Genomic DNA, 13,516 nt, shown 5'->3' on the forward strand with positions numbered 1-13,516 from the left:
CATTATTATATATATATATATATTTTTTTTTTTTATAATTTTGGCTAGTGGTAACCTATTTTTTATCATTATATGTCATTTATATGTGTTTAACTACAATTAATAGTGTAGTCCAGTATTTTAAGCAACATTATGGTGTTTATTTGGTATTTCTTGGATTTGGTACTTAAATTGAGATGTTTAACTCTCAGTTCTCAATTCTATTAATGTCTCAAACTCTGAAAAACGTTTTGAACTTGTGATGAACTGAAAGCTGCAGTCCGTAACTTTTTTTGGTTAAAAATGATCCGAAATCAATATTTGAGCAAGTATATAACCAGCCAGTGTTCAAAACTATCGCCTTACTTTAGATAACATAGATTCATCCGCGCTGGAGCCGTGCTGCCGCACAACCCACGCAAGCTAGATAATTCCGCACACAGCTGCAATTCCAGGTTTTCAAACAGAGATCGTGACAAAGAGACAAAACCTACGAACTGCAGCATTAAACTAATTATAGAAAAGGTTTGAGAATAGAAGCTAACCTGTGGTGACTCACACAGGCACAAACACACCCTAGAGCTTTTATTGTCATCAGTTGGTTGACAGCTTCTGTTTTGTGTGTGCCCTCTGAAAATCATTGTGTGGGTGGTTGTGGATCTAATTTCCCACCTCCTGCCCTCAAAAGAACCCCAGGACACTTTGCTGTGGTCTGGAAAGTTCTGATCCGGTTTCATCTGGTTTAGTTCAAACTCTCTCTTTTGCTACCTCATATCAAAGAGATGAATAAACATCTAAATTACAAGAAACCACAGGTGTGTGGGTGTTTCAGTGTCAGGAGATCTGCTATTTCATACATTAGTTGACTTTTAATGATGCATCAGCCGATTTAAATATCAAAAGCTCTTTGTATCAGTTGTCAAGACTTATTTTAAAATGTATTTGGCTGAAACGGATTCCTGTTGTTTGCTCAGAAATGAATATATGTCATAATTTACTCACCTTGGTGTAGTTCCTGAATGGCTTGTAAACAAATATGACATGTTTGAATATGTGGATATGTGAATGACATTTGAGAATACAAATTTCCTTAAATTTAAAATTCATTTAAACTATTATTCTTCAAAAGCTGTTAAAATGAATTAGAACATGTTTCTTTTGTAGGGGTAAATGAAGAATGAAAGCTTTCAATATGCTTAGTTTGTGACCCCTGACACATCATTTACCATCTCAGGTCCTTTTCTTGGCTATCGTAATGGCCCATAAGTGCTTGGCAGGAGTCTGGACTGTCACATACTTCTCCACACCTCTTTTTGTTGGAGGAAGTACTTATAAAAACACAATTTAAAGGTTATAAAATGGTTAGAGTGAAGATCCTCATCAGCTGCTGTGGGTTTGTGTGGGCATTTTCAAGCATGAACATCATTCCTCTCTGCTGAATTCCACATTTTCTGTTCTATTATGCATATGTTCTTCATCAATGTTTTTTTTTTTTGTCTTCATACTATGTATCTCTTTCTCTCTGTCCTAATAGTTATTTCAGGGGATGTTGTCCACTCTGCACTCTGAGATAGATATTCAAAGATATCCGCTGAAAATCCAGAACGTTGGTTCACGCAGAGTCAGTACAAGCACGGATGAAAGTGTGTGTTCCGCATTTGTGTGTTTAACAATACCACACAATCACCTAACATGGAAAAACGTATTCATCTGAAACTAATAAACTGACTGTACTGATATATACAGGCATGTCCATACTGCCTTTGATGTATAAATTATGTGTACACTTTGAATCTAGTTTTTGGTGTATGTAGTCAGTCTGATCTGCATGACTGATTGCAGTCTTCACAGCTGACCGGCGGCTGTCGCTTTAAATGAAATGTGCGGTGTGTGTTTCAGAAAATGTTAATGTATTCATACAAATTATGCTTTGGTCACAATGAGTGGTTCAAGTTTCATGCATGTAGTGAAGAAAACCCTGTTGGAAATCCAGCTAAAACCAGCTTCTGATGGTTTTACAAGGTTCTGCACTGTTAGAGATAAAGGTTCCAAAAAATAAAGGTTTCACAGTGATTCCATAGAAGAATAATTTGTTCTAAAAAAAAAAAAATATATATATATATAAAGAACCACTATAAATAACTTTTTGTGCAGTAGGAAGTTTCCATCGATGTCAAGGTTCTTCATGAAACCATTAATCCCAATCAAGAACCTTTATTTTTAAGAGTGTATCCTGTCCATTGACTGGTCTAGATGGTCATAAGCTGCTCGACAAAGATAGACAACCCTGATTTTGGGCTACTAGTTGGTGGCACAGAGATTGACCTGGTAGATCATCTTTATCAAGCTGGTTAGTGCTGGTAGAGCACTTTGAACCAGCTAAAGAATACCTACCATGTCCTAACAACAGTCTGGCCATCTCAAGCTGGTATGATGTGTTTTTTCTACAGCACAGTAGACAATAACGACTTTATCAAGCTGGTTTGTGATGGTAAACCACTTTGAACCAGTTACAAACCATCTTAAGCTTGTATGATATATTTTTCATCAAAATGGTTTTATCAAGCTAGTTTGTGCTAGTGGGCCACTTTTAACCAACCACTGTCCTAAAAAGCAGACTGAACATTTGAAGTTGGTATGATCTGTTATTCAGAGAAGCCAAAGATGGTTTTGAGGAATTGCACTAATTATGTATCATCAAATCCTGCATGTTATCTAAACATTTTTTTTTTCCTTCTACAGACAGGCTCTAAGCAGAGTGTGGCGTGTCCGAGTCCAGTGCCTGTGTTTGTGGATCAGCTGGAGCACGGCTCACTGGTCTCTCTAGATGTTCTGGAGGTCATGTCTGAGTGCGACATGCCTATCGCTTTCACCCGAGGCTCCCGGTCTCGTGCCAGTCTGCCCGTGGTTCGCTCTACTAACCAGACCAAGGATCGCTCACTAGGTATTCACATTGATGTGCACATACTAAATTATATGGAAATACACGTTACAAATGTAGCAACCATGCAGACCTATTAGGTAGGCATGCATTATTAATTGAAATAAATCTGCATTTTTTAAATCACATTTTAAACTGCAGTCAAATTTTTATTGGGGGGAAAAAAACGCAATTACATTTTTTCACCCAAATCGTGCAGCCCAACTACTATCCACATAAAAACTATACAATACACATACAATATATTTTTCGTATTTAATTCAAACTTGCAAAGGTTGCGTGGCATGTCAAATTTTGTGAATGACGGGTGTTCGATTTCTGCGGAAATCTGCTGAGCTTTCTGTGGAATTCAGTGGGTCTGTGAATGAGTGATCTCGCACTGCTGCGTTACTTATTTCCCATCTGCTGCTAAATGATTTAGTTGCAGAGTTAAAGCGTCTGTGGAAGTGTGTGTTTACTTAAGTTTGTCTCTCTGTCTCTTGTATTTAAGTTAAATGTCATAACAGCGAATTCGGCTCTGTCATTAACGCTTCATGTAATGGAATATTTACGAGGCTCCACAGCTGAAATTCATAACCTGTACTTAACAACGCACAGGCGTATATTACTGCACAGACTCATGCTTGTGGACACACACACACAGAAACACAGAAATAGGACTCTCTTTCCAACATACACACACACATATATATATATTCACTAGCACACCCCATACATCCAGATAGAATGACAGTCCAACACACACAGGCCTTGAAATGGGAGCCTTCTCTGGCTGCTTAACTCTGATTGGTTGGTTTAAACAAGGACCAGATGGAAAGACAGTTATGGGGAGAAAAAGTGTGTTCACTCAAACTATTCCCTCAAAATTCATCTGAGAAGATGTAGATATAGACAGACCTGCAGAGAAAAACTAGATGCTGTTTAATCAGGAAGGAACACAAAGACGAGGAGACGTGCATCTGTTGAAGAGATTCAGAGGTGACCCGCTTGCTGTAAGTCACCATTCCTCTAGTTCAGCGGTCTTAAGTTTCAGTCGTTGTTGAGAGATGTTGTCTTAGGTTTGTTTAAGATTTTTTTAAGAAGTATAGGTTCTGGAAGTAAAAATCCCATTTATTTATTCTCTACAGAAATTTATTTGTAACAAAAACGTACAAGCCTTGCTTATTATTTTGTAATACACTTCAAATATGTCATATTTTATTCAGTTGCATGTTGACGTTTAGTCAGTAGTTTAATATTGTACCATTTTTATTTGTTTACATCATTCACAGTGCATCATGGGATGTGCAGTTCATGACTTTGTATATGTAGTCTTGTAATTTCAGTTTTTTTTTCGATTTTCAAATACATTTTAGATTCAAATCAAAGTTGGTAATGTTGTGACTCATTTCAAAGCTGTTTGGTTTAGTTCATGGCTTAGATCTCTTTTTCTGATTCTTTAAAATTCGTTTATCCTTTTTCTGTTACCGAAAACTATTAAACGTCATTTTTCAGTATTTGAAATAAAGCTGACACTAAAAAATATATAAATATTAGATTAAAAACAAACGAAAATGAGAAATGTTGCTTTGGCAACTAATTTAAATAAAATTTAAGTTTAAGCTGACTTACTAAAATTATTAAAACTAAAATAAAAAATAAACTAAAGCTAAATATATATATATATATATATATATATGTGTGTGTGTGTGTGTGTGCAAAAGAACATAACAAAATGACTAAAAATTAAACTAAAATTAAAACTGAAAATAAAAGCAAATTCAAAATATTAATACATAATATATAAATAATACTAAATTAATAAATCCTTATGGAGAACATGAACAGAAAAAAAAAAATTTAGGAACCAAATGCGCCCAAAAAGTGGGAGGTTACTGACATCTTACTTCTGTCTTCTCATTGGACAACAAGACAGTGGGATGATGTAAGAATACATTTGTAAATAGAATTAATTAATTTTTACCACAGTATGAATGGAGATGATTGAAAGGACTCATGTAGTTGTATTAAAGTTCATACAATTAGAAGCTTTTGCTTCTGAGGGTTTTCAGGTTTGGCTGAGAGTGTTTGTATGTGATTGTGATGAAAGCGGTCATTCAGATGTGGCTTGGCATTTTGCCCAAGGTGCTCGTCTGAATTATATGCTGTTGATTGTTTGATGCTCGGTAATTTGTTATTAATGTTGGTCATTAGAGTGAAATTGTAGGGTAGCTTTTCAGAGACTGTTCCAAACCAAAGTGAATTGAATGAAAAACAGCACTGAATGAAAAAATGTTGTTTAAAATAGGGATGGGAAACATTTGGGATCTCACAATTTGATTTGATACATGAAGTCACAATTAATTTTCAATTTCGATACATAGAAAAACTTTTTTGGGACACATCGTTAAAACAACAGTTACGATATTATCGTAGGCGCTGCTGCACTGCCTGCTCACAGGTTGAGAATTCCATTTTTTATTCTGACAACATTATGTTGTTATGTAAAATTTACAAAATCAATCATCTGCACGAAGAATACATGCAACACTTCACGTGGCTTTACAGGGCTCCAGACTGCGACCAAATTTTTCTGCCGGTTCTACTCATTTTTGTGAGCGGTCGCACTGGCGCGACCACTGCGTTGTCCAACTCATGAGCGTTTCAGCTGCGCAGCGGTTTATCAGATCGCACCGCGACGCAAACAAACTTGTCCGAGCTCAGAACAGCTTTACTAGGGAGCCAAAGTTGATTTCGCGACACTGTTACTGCACATATGCAACAGTGCTGCGAGATCCAGTGAGAAGCGTTTGAATTCGCTGCACAATGATAAGGTTGCTGCGAGATCTAGTGAGAATCATTCAAATTCTGCACAAAATTCTCTGTTATAAACAGCGCTGACATACGTCAGGAAACCAGAAGCGGTAACGTTAACTGTAACCATGGTGTTGTGGTAGAAATAATCGAATGCATTACATCATTCATTTCAGGGTTTGTACAACCTTTTGAGAGACAAATTCACGCACTTTTCAATGACTTTCAAGCATTTCACACAACAATTTCCGGCACTTTAAAGCTCTAAAATGATCCAGTTTGAATGTTATTTTTAACGGGATTACCAAAATATACTTAGTGGTAAACAAACACTTATGTAAAATTTAAAAAATACATCAAATCACAATTATAACCAGTACGGCAGCAGAGGAGCACTTATTGGCTTATTAATCATTAATTTCTACTTTTTCTCTATATTTTGAAATTATAAAATCACTATTATAAAATATAAAATCATCAAGAAATCAGATTTTGTCAGAATTTTACACTTTTTTTGTGTATGAAGTAAAGTCACAAAGTGCCTTGAAAAACAAACTTTTCTTCAATTTGCTACTAAATCACACATAATCACTGAAGTTGGTCAGTTCCATATACTAGAAGAATAATGGTACATTTAATAAGAGTGGAATATATACATTTTAGATTTAGCTAAAATTAGATTTATTAGGTTTTGCACCTATTACTGTTGTTAATAAAAGTAAATTTGTATGCATCTTAACTCAAGCTTAGTGCTTTACTGTCAAATCTGTATAAACAATAAACATTAGAAAAATAAACAAGAAATGAACATGTATTATTATTAGTAACTGCACTTATTAATGCAAAACAATAGTAATTTTATGATTAAATTATCTATATTTTAATACTCCCGCACCCACCCCCCCGGCGCTACCAAACCTGCTCCTGGTGCCACCATCTGTAGAACTTAGTGGCGCTGGTGCCACTGCCTCAAATGTTAGTCTGGAGCCCTGGGCTTATATAGCCAGAATTCTTCAATTTCAAAATGACATTTATTAAGTATTCTTGGAGGCAGCATATTTTTTCTGCCTACCTTTTGGAACAGTTTTTATTTATTTTTGTACTTTAAAAAGTGATGCTTTTCTTCACCAGAGTATAAACATCCAACATGCTTTCTATAATCAACTTGCAGATCTGGTTTGGCTACATGTATGATTGAATGGAGCGGAAATGTAGCACTTGAAGGAGTGAAAGTCATCTCGTTTCTGTGTTTGGTTTCTATTTGATTGGTAGTTTCGGAGTAACCACTGGAGGTTTGCAGGCTGGTTTTCAAGACAACAACATGTTTTTTTTTTACAAGTACAGCAAATGCTCACATTATCTTTTATTCAGGAGGAGTTGATGCAGTTAGGAATGTGTGAGTTTGGTGGAGTCTGTTTTTCTCAACTTCTTTTTTTTGTGTGATCTCTGTTACTTTTTGAGTGATTTTTGTTTGTTTTTTTGTTTGTTGTTATCTATCTATCTATCTATCTATCTATCTATCTGTCTATCTATCTATCTATCTATCTATCTAATGTCTGTCTGTCGAATTATAATGTAAAATTATATTGTGCTCAATTTTTTTTTCATGGCAACCTAGAATCTGTTTTCAAACTAAAATTTATGTTTTGTGTTCTTTGCAACACACACAACAAACATTTGCACAAGCACACACTGCTGTCTCACCTACCAAGCCAACATGGAAATACACGTTTCACATATATGCATTCCTATAGTGCATTCCCTTGTGAACACATGACAAACATAGAACTCCCTCCATACGTCCCAGAACATTCTACAACACCCTACTGCTTTCTTTCACCCACATACTCTTCCCACCAGATTTTACACAGCCACACATGCAACTGGGTGGATCCCTCATAGAGTATCATGGAGGAAGAGATAATTGGCTAACTGATGTGTAGAAATGCATGATGTATCAGTGACATATCAGATATCGTCCAATATTACACACGTTTTATTATCTTAATAACACTGTTAAATGTCATTTTTAGCATTTTTCATACTGTACATGATGCCTAAACTCATTTGAAAAGATTTTAGTTTGATGTGTTGTATTTTTAATTTATTAAGACAAAATGCTACAGAATTGTAGTTGTATAGTTGCAAGTATAGTTGCATGCTCTTGAACTTTTCACACCCTGTTTCTTCATGTTTCCTCTCTCTGTTTTTTCAGGAGTGTTGTATCTGCAGTATGGAGATGACACAAAGCAGATACGCATGCCTAATGAGATAACAAGTGTGGATACAATCAGAGCTCTGTTCGTTAGTGCCTTCCCTCATCAGCTCAACATGAAGATGCTGGAGTCGCCCAGCACCGCCATCTATGTGAAAGATGAGACTAGAAACGTGTACTATGAACTCACTGATGTCAGGTGAGTGTGTGTGTGTGTGTTTCAGCTTCAGCCTCCTTAAAGTTTCAACAGCTTGCTATCTTCCTTCCTCATTCCACATGGCCTGCTTCCTCTAGTTCCCTTTCATGGGAACTTCGAACTGCGTCCTCTAGGGGTCGCTATGGGGAACGCCTCGTCGTGACCCGTGTCTGAAGCATACATTGAAAAAACACCAACTCGTTGGCCGGCGACAGCCATGACGTCACTACCGGTGCAACTATAGTATAAATAGGTGCCGGGAGCACACATCATTCACTTCTTCATCTGAAGCTTGCGTCCGCAGCATGGCAAGAAACCTAGAGGACGCAGTGTCTCATTCCCTACTCAGGGAACCATGGTTACATAAGTAACCTGAGACGTTCCCTTTCATGGGAACTTCGAACTGCGTCCTCTAGGGGTCGCTATGGGGAACGCCTCGTCGTGACCCGTGTCTGAAGCATACATTGAAAAAACACCAACTCGTTGGCCGGCGACAGCCATGACGTCACTACCGGTGCAACTATAGTATAAATAGGTGCCGGGAGCACACATCATTCACTTCTTCATCTGAAGCTTGCGTCCGCAGCATGGCAAGAAACCTAGAGGACGCAGTGTCTCATTCCCTACTCAGGGAACCATGGTTACATAAGTAACCTGAGACGTTCCCTTTCATGGGAACTTCGAACTGCGTCCTCTAGGGGTCGCTATGGGGAACGCCTCGTCGTGACCCGTGTCTGAAGCATACATTGAAAAAACACCAACTCGTTGGCCGGCGACAGCCATGACGTCACTACCGGTGCAACTATAGTATAAATAGGTGCCGGGAGCACACATCATTCACTTCTTCATCTGAAGCTTGCGTCCGCAGCATGGCAAGAAACCTAGAGGACGCAGTGTCTCATTCCCTACTCAGGGAACCATGGTTACATAAGTAACCTGAGACGTTCCCTTTCATGGGAACTTCGAACTGCGTCCTCTAGGGGTCGCTATGGGGAACGCCTCGTCGTGACCCGTGTCTGAAGCATACATTGAAAAAACACCAACTCGTTGGCCGGCGACAGCCATGACGTCACTACCGGTGCAACTATAGTATAAATAGGTGCCGGGAGCACACATCATTCACTTCTTCATCTGAAGCTTGCGTCCGCAGCATGGCAAGAAACCTAGAGGACGCAGTGTCTCATTCCCTACTCAGGGAACCATGGTTACATAAGTAACCTGAGACGTTCCCTTTCATGGGAACTTCGAACTGCGTCCTCTAGGGGTCGCTATGGGGAACGCCTCGTCGTGACCCGTGTCTGAAGCATACATTGAAAAAACACCAACTCGTTGGCCGGCGACAGCCATGACGTCACTACCGGTGCAACTATAGTATAAATAGGTGCCGGGAGCACACATCATTCACTTCTTCATCTGAAGCTTGCGTCCGCAGCATGGCAAGAAACCTAGAGGACGCAGTGTCTCATTCCCTACTCAGGGAACCATGGTTACATAAGTAACCTGAGACGTTCCCTTTCATGGGAACTTCGAACTGCGTCCTCTAGGGGTCGCTATGGGGAACGCCTCGTCGTGACCCGTGTCTGAAGCATACATTGAAAAAACACCAACTCGTTGGCCGGCGACAGCCATGACGTCACTACCGGTGCAACTATAGTATAAATAGGTGCCGGGAGCACACATCATTCACTTCTTCATCTGAAGCTTGCGTCCGCAGCATGGCAAGAAACCTAGAGGACGCAGTGTCTCATTCCCTACTCAGGGAACCATGGTTACATAAGTAACCTGAGACGTTCCCTTTCATGGGAACTTCGAACTGCGTCCTCTAGGGGTCGCTATGGGGAACGCCTCGTCGTGACCCGTGTCTGAAGCATACATTGAAAAAACACCAACTCGTTGGCCGGCGACAGCCATGACGTCACTACCGGTGCAACTATAGTATAAATAGGTGCCGGGAGCACACATCATTCACTTCTTCATCTGAAGCTTGCGTCCGCAGCATGGCAAGAAACCTAGAGGACGCAGTGTCTCATTCCCTACTCAGGGAACCATGGTTACATAAGTAACCTGAGACGTTCCCTTTCATGGGAACTTCGAACTGCGTCCTCTAGGGGTCGCTATGGGGAACGCCTCGTCGTGACCCGTGTCTGAAGCATACATTGAAAAAACACCAACTCGTTGGCCGGCGACAGCCATGACGTCACTACCGGTGCAACTATAGTATAAATAGGTGCCGGGAGCACACATCATTCACTTCTTCATCTGAAGCTTGCGTCCGCAGCATGGCAAGAAACCTAGAGGACGCAGTGTCTCATTCCCTACTCAGGGAACCATGGTTACATAAGTAACCTGAGACGTTCCCTTTCATGGGAACTTCGAACTGCGTCCTCTAGGGGTCGCTATGGGGAACGCCTCGTCGTGACCCGTGTCTGAAGCATACATTGAAAAAACACCAACTCGTTGGCCGGCGACAGCCATGACGTCACTACCGGTGCAACTATAGTATAAATAGGTGCCGGGAGCACACATCATTCACTTCTTCATCTGAAGCTTGCGTCCGCAGCATGGCAAGAAACCTAGAGGACGCAGTGTCTCATTCCCTACTCAGGGAACCATGGTTACATAAGTAACCTGAGACGTTCCCTTTCATGGGAACTTCGAACTGCGTCCTCTAGGGGTCGCTATGGGGAACGCCTCGTCGTGACCCGTGTCTGAAGCATACATTGAAAAAACACCAACTCGTTGGCCGGCGACAGCCATGACGTCACTACCGGTGCAACTATAGTATAAATAGGTGCCGGGAGCACACATCATTCACTTCTTCATCTGAAGCTTGCGTCCGCAGCATGGCAAGAAACCTAGAGGACGCAGTGTCTCATTCCCTACTCAGGGAACCATGGTTACATAAGTAACCTGAGACGTTCCCTTTCATGGGAACTTCGAACTGCGTCCTCTAGGGGTCGCTATGGGGAACGCCTCGTCGTGACCCGTGTCTGAAGCATACATTGAAAAAACACCAACTCGTTGGCCGGCGACAGCCATGACGTCACTACCGGTGCAACTATAGTATAAATAGGTGCCGGGAGCACACATCATTCACTTCTTCATCTGAAGCTTGCGTCCGCAGCATGGCAAGAAACCTAGAGGACGCAGTGTCTCATTCCCTACTCAGGGAACCATGGTTACATAAGTAACCTGAGACGTTCCCTTTCATGGGAACTTCGAACTGCGTCCTCTAGGGGTCGCTATGGGGAACGCCTCGTCGTGACCCGTGTCTGAAGCATACATTGAAAAAACACCAACTCGTTGGCCGGCGACAGCCATGACGTCACTACCGGTGCAACTATAGTATAAATAGGTGCCGGGAGCACACATCATTCACTTCTTCATCTGAAGCTTGCGTCCGCAGCATGGCAAGAAACCTAGAGGACGCAGTGTCTCATTCCCTACTCAGGGAACCATGGTTACATAAGTAACCTGAGACGTTCCCTTTCATGGGAACTTCGAACTGCGTCCTCTAGGGGTCGCTATGGGGAACGCCTCGTCGTGACCCGTGTCTGAAGCATACATTGAAAAAACACCAACTCGTTGGCCGGCGACAGCCATGACGTCACTACCGGTGCAACTATAGTATAAATAGGTGCCGGGAGCACACATCATTCACTTCTTCATCTGAAGCTTGCGTCCGCAGCATGGCAAGAAACCTAGAGGACGCAGTGTCTCATTCCCTACTCAGGGAACCATGGTTACATAAGTAACCTGAGACGTTCCCTTTCATGGGAACTTCGAACTGCGTCCTCTAGGGGTCGCTATGGGGAACGCCTCGTCGTGACCCGTGTCTGAAGCATACATTGAAAAAACACCAACTCGTTGGCCGGCGACAGCCATGACGTCACTACCGGTGCAACTATAGTATAAATAGGTGCCGGGAGCACACATCATTCACTTCTTCATCTGAAGCTTGCGTCCGCAGCATGGCAAGAAACCTAGAGGACGCAGTGTCTCATTCCCTACTCAGGGAACCATGGTTACATAAGTAACCTGAGACGTTCTGTGACATCACTTAACATAGGAAGTGACCTTCTTTGAGATCCAAGTGCACCTCTATTTCCTTTTATATTGCTTTTTCCTTGAGAACCAACTCCGTAAACAAATCTCACATGCATTAGTTTTACAGCCTGTTAAAGTGTTGAAAATGAATGAAAATTAATCTTCTGTCATCATTACTCACCCTGGTGCTGTTACCAGCCTGTAAGACTTTCTTTCTACTGTGGAACATAAAATGAGATATTTAGCAGAATGTTCATGCTGTTTTCTTCCAAATTAAAAGACAAAACAACAAAAGAAACCTAAATGTGTCATAAAAGTAGTCCATTCCATACCACTTGTGCATTATATTCCAAATCTTCTGAAGTCATATGATAGCTTTATTAACACATTGAAATTTAAGTTGTTATTTGCTGAAAATGCTCGCTGTCATGGCTCTCAAATCTTATTTGTGAAACTAAGACATTTATATGGGTTTGAACGGAATGACAGTGAATAAATGATGACATACGTTTCATTTTTGGGGTGAATTATTACTGTAATATGGAACTATAGCTGTGAAAATCTTCAGTAATATTTCTTTGAAACAATCTAGACTATAAATATGCCACCCTTGCTCACAAACACATGAACAGAACATTATATTTAGGTTGCATCTGAACAGAATTACAGTCTCAGACTTTAAAATACCTCACAGCATTTGTTTCTCTGACATTAAACCAATAAACCCGAATATCTATACATCACCCACCAGCACAGCTAATGTTAACACACCACTTAATGTCACACTTCAAACAAACACTCTCACATGTCTTTCACTCTCATTCTCGGGTCTTTTGTCTTTCCCTCCACCCTCAGTCTCCAAACACTTATGTGTACATTGCTTTCCTTACCGTATCTCTTTACATATTTCTCAGTTGGGAATCACCTTTAAAAGACCCCATGTAATGAGAACTGGAGTTTTGTGACTTTAGTCAATGTCTGTTAGCTGTCTGTATGCCAGTACACTCTAAAAAATGCTGGGTTGTTTCAACCCAACTTTGGGTCTTTAGAGTGTACACTGCTAAAAATGGACTAAATTAACTTCTAGTAGATATACACTACCGTTCAAAAGTTTGGGGTTGGTAATATTATTTTATTCTCACCATGGCTGCTTTTATTTAATCAAACATAAGGTGAAAACAGTAATATTGTGAAATATTACAATTTAAAATAACTGGAAACCGCAGCTTTTTTTTGTGGAAACCATGATGAATGATCTTCTTTGGTGAATAGAAAGTTCAAAAGAACAGCATTTACTTAAAATATAAATCTTTTGTAACATTGTAAATGTTTTTAATGTTACTTT

At 40.2% G+C, this 13,516-nt stretch overlaps 1 pseudogene; it reads left to right on the top strand.

The window, feature by feature from the left end:
* The window catches only part of LOC107696485 (sickle tail protein homolog), a 106,966-nt pseudogene that overhangs the window by 63,586 nt on the left and 29,864 nt on the right, over window positions 1–13,516 (top strand).

Source organism: Sinocyclocheilus anshuiensis, unplaced genomic scaffold (assembly GCF_001515605.1).
Source record: "Sinocyclocheilus anshuiensis isolate Anshui unplaced genomic scaffold, SAMN03320099.WGS_v1.1 scaffold931, whole genome shotgun sequence".
NCBI classification, from domain to species: Eukaryota; Metazoa; Chordata; class Actinopteri; order Cypriniformes; family Cyprinidae; genus Sinocyclocheilus; species Sinocyclocheilus anshuiensis.